Below are 9,214 nucleotides of genomic sequence, written 5' to 3'. Positions count from 1 at the left end.
AAAGCCTGCACGGCCTCTCTGCTCACACCACCACCACAAGACATCTTCTCTCCTTCATCATACTGCATCCCAACCATCAAATCCCCATCCCGACGGAGCTAAGAAAGCAGTCGAAATTATTCCCACCATCAGTTACGCAGGACAGGGAGTCATCTGTCACCTGAAACATGTGCTCCACCACAGATCTTCTCCCACCTCATAAAAGCAGATGAGCCGTGTGTGTGTGTGTGCTTGTGCGGTGGCTTCGGCTGCATGCCGAGAAGGATGCTCAACCTGAAAGCCAGTCCGGGGGACACAGCCGGGCCTGTCCTCCTCACTGACATGGTGTTGCTGAGCCCTGTGTGATTTATTCTGCCTGTTAATGCCATCTGCACGGTTTTCTGACCGTGTGGCTCCAAGTGCTCAGAACCAGCTCAGATTGTCCCATTGCCTCTGTCCTCCCACTGCCGAGGATGAGGATCCCAGGGGGTTTCCAACTCTCCTGTCCCATCAAACACCCCCAGGGACAGCACTGCCTCTCCCAGGGCTGCAGTGTTGGGAGGATGCTTCTCACCTCACAAAACAGCAGCAAAAGGGAGGAAGACAATACAAAGTGACACCAGAGAGCTGATACTGTGCGAGACCTGCTCACAAATTCCCATGCCAGTGACAAGCTTGGCCAGGGCATCAGAAAAACCCTGAGCTTTTCCTCTTACCGGTTTTCTCACGAACTGCTCAGAGCATCCTCTGCTCAGGCCTGGAGTAACGCCCAGCGTTACCAACCGGTTGCTGGGGATCGCTGTGCCGAGCCAGGCTTCTCCCCTGCCTTCAATCTGAGACGCCAACACGTTCGAAGCTCTTTATACATATCCGAGACAAACTTGGCTGTATAATTAGAAGCTTAAGTAAATCTACCCCAAATTTTCAGAAGACTTTGTGGGCTTGTGCTTACATTAACTCGGGGGTTTCCTGTTCAAAGCTAACTGCACTGCAACCTGGTTTTGACCTTTATCATTAATTTTTGGTGCTAAAACACTTCTGAAGGCTTTGGTGTAGCCTATTCTTATGTGATTGCGGCACTATTCTCTTTAATTGGTGCTTTTTGAGGTTAATTTAAAAGGAATCCATGATTGGCAAATCAAAATTAAGAGAATTTTGCAGGGATTAAAGTTGTCCTGAAACTGTAGGGAGAAAAATGTTTATCTGGGAAAAGGAAATTGCCGTGCTGGTGGAGTACATTCCCCGTCCCACCGCCTGGGAATCCCCACATCCTCAGCGCCTGTAAGAGTGAGACGAGGGGCCGTGCAGGGGCTGGTCCAGGCCAGGAAGATGCTATGGGTATAAAGGCTCATTTTAATCTAAATGCAGTTAACATGCTCAGAGTCATTTGGGATAAATGGGATACTTAAGGACACATGATGGCTAATCTCTGCTATGACATTTGTGGAGGAGGAGGAGGAATAATTTAGACGGAGGGTATTGTACTGCTCAGGAGTTATCCCCTCTCTCCCATCATAAGTGGAACTAATTGTCAGAAGGATAGCGGGGCACGCTGTTGGCACGTCCCGCTCAAGGGTCCTGAGACATCTCGCCAGTGTCCTCCAGCTCCTCTGCAGATGCATTCCTGACCCCATTTTGCAGAGGGGGAACTGAGGCACAGAGCATCGCAATACAGCTTTGAGGTGGTGCCGCAGAGCCTCCGAGCTCAAACTGCCCGTGGGTTTGCAGGCAGGAGAGCCAAAGCAGCAGAAAAAGCAGGAGACAGTGGCTGGGCAGTCACTTACCGGCAGCGATACACGGGCCCAGGGCAGGTACAGACCTGCCCTAATCCCCAGTCCCGATCCCCTGATCCTGTTCTCACCTGCCTTCCCAGACACAGCAAGGGGTGTCTCTGGGGCTTGCGCAGCAGGGCTCACTCCAGAATCGCTTGCGCTTCTAAACTTAATTAGAGACATTTTTTTACACATTCATTTAGATGCAGGATCTAGGCTTCACACCTCTCATCCCGTTGAGACTCTTTCAAGCACCGATTTCTTGATCTGCACTTGAAAAACATCGCAAATTATCAGCAGAATCGAGAAAGCCAAAAGATTTTCAGCTGATTTTCCACGGCCTTTGTTCGGTGCAGACTTGGCAAAGCCCTGGCTCCGAGTACTACTGCTCCCCCGTGCCACTGCTACGGCAGAAGTATCAACAGACAAATATTCATTACACCAGCCATTGCAGCACGGGTTTGGGGGAACCGCAAGGTTGTATAAGTGTGAAAACATCACTCCTTCCCAAATCCTGACCCCTCTGAACTCAACAGCAAAACTCCCCTCGACTTAATGAAGCCGGGATTTCGCCCCTAGATGGCTCTAGGATATAAGTTGTTCCAGGCTGTGCTGAAGGATGATTTGCAAACCCCTGTTCCCGGTTTTTATATCAGAGGTACCGGGGGGGCGGGATGTCTGGGTATCTCCTCCAGACGCTGGGGGTAGCGGGCATCCTTGTCCCAGTGCTACCCAGTGCCGTGCCCGCAGTGATGCCCCTTCGCACAGCACAGAGCCCCCGTCAGCGCGGCAGATGCTACAGAACCCCAGAAAAGCCTCGGCAGCCCTGGCAAGCATCCAGGCGTTTGTAAGCCGCTCTCCTGAACCCAAGACAAAACTTGCTTCGTTCCTGTAAATGAACACCCCCCCCCCCCAGCTCTGACACGCTGCCGGTGCTGCAAGCAGCAGGGCTGGAGGGTGGTCCTTGGGGTTAAGAAAAAACGCACCAACACATTGCACTGGACAGACGGAAGGTGTGTAAGGAAAAGTGACAGATCCCGGGCAGGGAGAGGAAAAGGGAAAGAGGCAACTTAGGGAAAGAAGAAATGCAATAGCTCTTCCCTCCCGCTCTGCTGGTGAAGCTTTCTCCACCTACTGGTAATTAAAATACAAATGATATGGCCAGGATATCCCTGCCCGCAGAGACACATTGCCCATTTCCGCCACAGAGATGAAAAGTTTAACCACCATTAATGGAGTGGTGGGGAAAGCGTTGCCACATACACTCCATCACATATTTATGATGCTTGAAAAAAGATCAATAGAAGCTATATGCAAGGGTCTATAAATTTAATGTAGCATGATCATTTAGTATCAGTTGTTTCTTAGATTAATAACACGGGGACAGGCCGCAATCCTGAAACATAATAAAGTAATGCTGACTTGTTAGGTACAACACGCGTCGAGCTGCCTCCATCGCCCCGGCCCTTTGCTAGGTGCTGCCTCAGGCGGTGAGAGGGACCTCACTGTGCCACCCCGGCCTTCCCCAGCCGGAGCCGGCAGCACACATCACCGCCGACTGCCTTTTCTTGGCCGCTAACGTGCACGAGCAGCAAGCGAGAGGGAAGAAACCACGCCATGAAGATGGCCCGGCTGCCCTCCAAAGTGCTTGCTTCCTCCAGTCTGCGAAAGAAAAGTGCATCCCCCTGCCTGCGTCGACACATCCCTGCCTGTCTCCCGGCAGGGGCCAAGGACTGGCTCTTCGCATTGACCACAATATGTTATGGTTCAGTGGAAGGACCTTAAACTTACAGACAAGGACAAGGCAGTAAAAGATGAAGCACCTGAACCCCCCATTTCCAGATTACTAGACCCCAGGTGTGTGCTAGGGAGCAGTTAAATTTCATCATTACCCTTTCTTCTATGGTATTTTTTATAGTCCTTTTTACTACTGGCACTAAAGGTGCCGGACGCATCCCAGGAGCTAAGAGGACATCACTCGTCAACCTGACTGCTCGCTGATATAAAAAAATGACAAGTCCTGGCTTAATCTTTCTGATAACTGTGTTCTGCATGGCCCATCCATCTCCATGGAGGAGTTTTGGTGAAGCCGGAAGACAAGAACATCACAGCATTTAAGAATGAAAAATTAAGTGCCCTTTTTGAGCACAGCATGGAGCTTATTACCGCAGAAGTGTTCGCCTGCTACTCCTCAGGTTGTGCGTGTGCATGTGCCTGCACTTGTCTGGACCGAAGCTCCTGCTTTCAGCCTTTAATAATTTGGCTGCAAACAAGAAAACAGAAAAAAACCAGACCGACCGATTGACAGATTCGAAAGAGCTACAAATTCAGAGGCCGACCTCTGACTTCATATCAGCCAAACCCAGGGCTGCAGGGACACAAGGAGCCTGCCTACGGACTTCCAAACTGCCGCTGGGCCTCCATGTCCCCTCGCGGCAGCAGAGCCATGGGGAGAGCTCGCCAGAGGAACCCTCCCAGCAGGTTTCCTAAAGCTCCAGCTCCTGGATTCAGGAGAAAATAAAAAAGCTTGATATATGTGTAAAACCAGTGGTCACAGAGGAAAGTTTTAAAATCTGAGCCTCAACAGCTTAAAGCAAATGCAAAAAGTGCCTAAAATTATTTTCCCAGTATCTTTTTTTTTCGTTCCGCAAGTTGGCATTGCTGAGCTTTACCCTGATGTGCCAGGTAGTCCCCAGGACCTGGGGCAACCAGCTGCACCCCACGCAGCTCCTGGTCACTTGAAGATTTTTAAAAACACAACCACAGATATTATTGTATCAGAAATCAGCCTTTTTCTCATGAATCTTGTGCCTTCTCTGTTTGGCTGTAGTGTAGCCTTGCCAAAGAGCAGGTGGAGATCTGCAGCCCCAGAGGCAGGACGGCATCTCTCTGCCCAGCTCCCTCCTCTCCCTCCGTCCATCCGCAGATGTTGCAGCTTCATGTGAACTGGCAGCATAGCAAATTGTAATTTAATTAACTCTTAAGCGCTCCTGTAATCCAGGCTGACAGGGCTCCCCCAACCCTTCGGTTCAAGAGTCCCGTCTGCATTGTCTCTTTTGGCAGGCCAGGGGTATTGTTTGAGGAGCCAAAGTTGATTGAGTCGTCTTGGAAGGACGACCTGAAGCCCCTACGCTGGAGCGCAGGCTCCCACCACTCTCCAGCTCCGCCTGCCTGTCAGCGTGCCCTGGCTTAGAAAGGCCCGGACTGGCTTGTTTTCAGCCCTTATTGTTAATTTTAAACAGTCAATTGAAACCGACTCTAGCAATGGGAAAGGAGGCAGAGGGATGGTCCCCAAGAAGGTCCCTATCCCGGCACGGGAGGCACCGAGCTGCAGGAACCACCTGCAGGGAGAGGGGAAGGGGGTTTTCAAAAACAGTTGCTAAATCCACAGCTTCTCTGTGCAGGCGACCAGAGGAAAAGGAAGTCAGCCCTAGCAAGGAGATGATCTCCTGACCCCCTTAGAGCCCCCCTGAGCCCTTCCCCATGTGTTTCAGCCATGACATTGACGATGATGGGAGGAAGAGGGCCTTGGGGGCTACTCCGCAAGGCAGAGCTGGGCTGAACCGAGCGAGTCCCCGATTTCCCCGAGCCTCAGCTCTCCCTCAGCCACAGCCAGGCCGGGACGCTGCCCTCGGCACAGGGTGAGCACACCAGACACCATGCAGAAAACGAGACAAGCTTTTGGCCTCATTGGCATGTAGGCCAGCGTGCCAGAAACCAGAGTCTGCACAGCCCGTTTCAGGCGCCTAATCATGAATTGTCCTTTTGGGTCACACGAAGTGGCTCTTTGCATCCTTCTCCTCCAGCTCCGAGGTGCCCCTTCGAGCAAGACAACTCTCGCGGGCCTCGATGGGGAGAAGGCGGCCAGCATTAAAACAATCCACAAGGGAGAGGGGAGAGGTGGAAATTTTCCATTGAAACCTACTTTTCGTGGAAAATTGGGTTTCCAACAAAATGAAAGCAAGCACTGCTTCTTTTCCTGCTGTTTTGCTTTTTCATCAGAAAATTAAATACAAGAACACTGTCACAGTTTCTTTCCCAATTTTTTCCTTTTCAGCTTCTTTTGGCCAAAGGGTAAAAAAGATATTTTGGGTCCCTCCCATAGTTTCTCAGGTTTTGTTTTTTCAGCTTTCTGATGCAAACCTGGGATTCTACGTGGGGAATTCAAACCAAAACCACCCACCCCCCTCCCCTAGCTCTCCTTGGCTCCCGTCAGCCGTCTTTGTCCAGGGCACCGGCACGTTCCAGTATCGACCCTTGCGCAGCCTTAGCAGCTACATCCTTTTCCATAGGGTTTATGAGGATTTCAGGTTTCCAGAGTCTCCTCGTCCTTCCACCGAAGCTATGTGGCACTTGACAATACGTGTCCTGGCCGTTATCTCTGTTTCCTCCCCTGCTGTACCTTATCACGCGAATAGGACTCCCGTGGCACACCTTGCCCGGCACGACGATGCTGGGTGGCTATCACAGTGCCACGATAAATAACAACAGTACGTCTGGCACACACGGCCCCGCTGGAAAAGCAGCTTTTCTCCTCCCTCCATTGAAGCGGGAAAACAACTAATGCTACCCAGCACCCTCAGCAGAAAGGGGTGCGGGCTCTGCCTGGGCGGACACGGTTCGCAATGCCACTACCCACGTTCATCCGCGGCAACTTTGAGGGAGTCGATCTACCAACCTTATCAACATCCGAGCAGCGGGACCCGATAATTGTACACACCTTTCCGAGTGCTTTAAGCATCGCCGATGAAAATTGCTAAATAAATTCTGCCAATTAGAAACCCAACAACACCCAGTTCCCTCCGTTCTACCTGTCATTAAAGAAAGTTTCATTTATGAAATGCATTAATCGTTGGATCTCCAAAGCCCCATAAACCTGTGAACCTGTGAATCCTGCCTGGTGTATAATCTTCTAATCTCCTCCTCCTTAATCTGCTCACTATGGAAACCCCTGTCGTTAGGAAACAAATGGCTTTGTGGGCTGCCTTATTATTTGCAAGGCAAGATGTAAAAGAGGGCAAAGCTGATCTGGGAGGACAGTATAAATTACTGTGGTGTTTACTTCGGTCATGTAAAAGAGCTAAACAGTGACTGGTAATAAAATAGCAATCCCGTTATCAGAGAAAAGTTTTAAAACCAGATTAAGGGGGATGCTGTTCGCTTTGTTATCGTGCCTGCCCTCTTCCTGCCGGGGTGTTTATCAGGTAAGTGACTTCAGGCGGAGGCGCGTGTGTTCATTTATTATCAATTCCCGCGTTGTTTTGGGAGAGGTGAGGCCACAGGTCAATGAAAGGGAGCCACCGAGCCTGTCCGCTCGCTGCTGGGGACGGCACACCAAGCACAGTCCCTGCGGGGCGCCGGGCTGGTGGCAGCCCCAGCACCCCAACGCTTGCAGGGAGGGTGACACAGCCTGTTCCCCGTTACCTGGGTGCCACCACCCTGAATTCCCAGTGAGGGCTGCAGCCGAACTGGGAACTGACAGGACTGGAGCTTGCGCACAGCCTTTACTGAATCACTTCTCTGGCCAAACTGCATCCTCTGTTAGCTGTCCTCTTCCACTTGTCCCCTGCCCAAGTGCCAGCTCTTACTGCGTGCATTTTGGGAGCTGTTTGCAGGTCCTCACTTTTTTCCACCTGAGCAATAAGGTTTTTTTAATCCATAGGTGTAGGAGCAGAAAGAGAGAAGGTCTGCTGTAGTTCATGGGGAGGGAAAGCCGGTCAAGGCAGCGCTAACCTGGAGCAGTGTCTCATCTCAGTGTGCCCCTGGACCATCCCCATGCTCCATGTGTGTGCGACACTGAGGGTGACGGAGCTCCCAAACGTCTCAGCCGGGACATTTGCACACTTAGACAACACGGAGCAACACGAATTGGGCACTGTCCTGGCTCAAACCCAACCAACAGCAATGAGGGTAACAGGAGCGGGGACAACAGTGGGGCCACTAGGTACAAAAGATAACCCGCTCCCTGAAAATACACCCAGCGCTCTGCATTCGGCAAGTATCTCATATATTTATTATTTTTAACTTGGAGGACACACCGAGTCTGAAAGGTTGGAGTACCTTTACGAAATCAAGGAGGGATGCAGGATGCAGGAGGTGGCAGTGGAAAAACCCTGGGCTTGAGAGCTGGCTCCGGGCGAGAGGGAGCCGGGCACTGCAGAGGAGGAATTGCTGCACAGCTGCTTTCTCCGGAGCCATTACCAGCGCTGACCTTCGGCTCAGCCAGCGTGGTCTCCACCGCCGCTGAAACCTCATCCATCAGTGACCCCGAGGAGGAGGAGACGCGGGCGATAGGAAACCAGGGAAAAAAGGCAACGTGAAATAAGAAGAGAATTAGAAAAGCAGGGACCCCAATTCTAAATGTGCTGACGGTGCTGTGCTGTAATTAATAAGCACCAAATCTAACGGGGATTCGTATAGCGCAGGGAAGAGCACCTCATTAATCAAAGCCCAAGGTGTCAAGATGCCAAACAGGAGGAGGACCCGGCAGACACAGGCAGGGAGTGGAACGGTCCTCCGGAGCAAGCGCTGCATCTGCGGCATGCCCTCCGGATCAGGCAGGTACGAAACAACATCAAACCCCCTAAAATATGACCCACAAACCAAAACCCATGAACGGTTCAAAGCATAAAGTTCTTGAGGATTCTAGTGGCTTTTTCCCCACCTGGGAGAGACGGGGACAAGGCAAGTACTGTGCCAAACGGGATCTCATGCACAAAACCGTTACCAGAAACCTCTGACTAGTGGGAGGCCCGTCATCCATATCAGAAGATGCCAAATGCTGGAGCCCGCAGATATCAATTCACCAGCACAGAGGCAGTTACGGTCCAGCCTCAAGCGATGCTGTGCATGGGGCACTTGCTGGAGATGAGTGAATGCATGGCGCTACAGAGCGGCTAGTGATCCGGGCTTGCCAGCCCACCGAGCCACGGCACGAGAGCAGAGCAAAGCTCGTAGAAAGGGGCGAACCGTCACCCGAAGCCATTTGTCCTTTTTCATCTCAGTGCAGCCATCCTCCCCTTCCCTCTCTGTCCCGCTCCGTCCTGATACCACGATTTCTCATTCCTCTGCGGGTGCGTTCTCACTAGCTGGGCTCATTTCGCTCATGTACCCACCTGGATCTCTTGGACTACTTTGATTTTTTGCCTTGTTTATCTGCTAACACGGTGTAATTTAAAGAACAAAAAAGGACTATTCATTTTTTGAGAGAAGAGAAGAAAAGAGGCTTGCCAGCTATTTAGCTAAGCCTTCTTTGATAGAAAACTTTAGCAGGCAATCATCGGTAAACCCAGTATTTGCAAAATGGAAATAAATGAGAATCGTGTCTGGAAGCCCAACGCGTCCATCTCCGCGTGCTTTGTAGTGCTTTTGTGCCAGCTGCCGCCAGACACGCTCATCCACACCTAAGTTTGAGAGTGCTGGATGTGGCCTCTAGCCCCAGTCGTCACCACTGGCTTACTGGG

The sequence above is a fragment of the Larus michahellis genome, chromosome 7 (assembly GCF_964199755.1).
Source record: "Larus michahellis chromosome 7, bLarMic1.1, whole genome shotgun sequence".
NCBI classification, from domain to species: Eukaryota; Metazoa; Chordata; class Aves; order Charadriiformes; family Laridae; genus Larus; species Larus michahellis.
The sequence above is the reverse complement of the archived record's forward strand: the minus strand, read 5'-3'. Positions refer to the sequence as shown.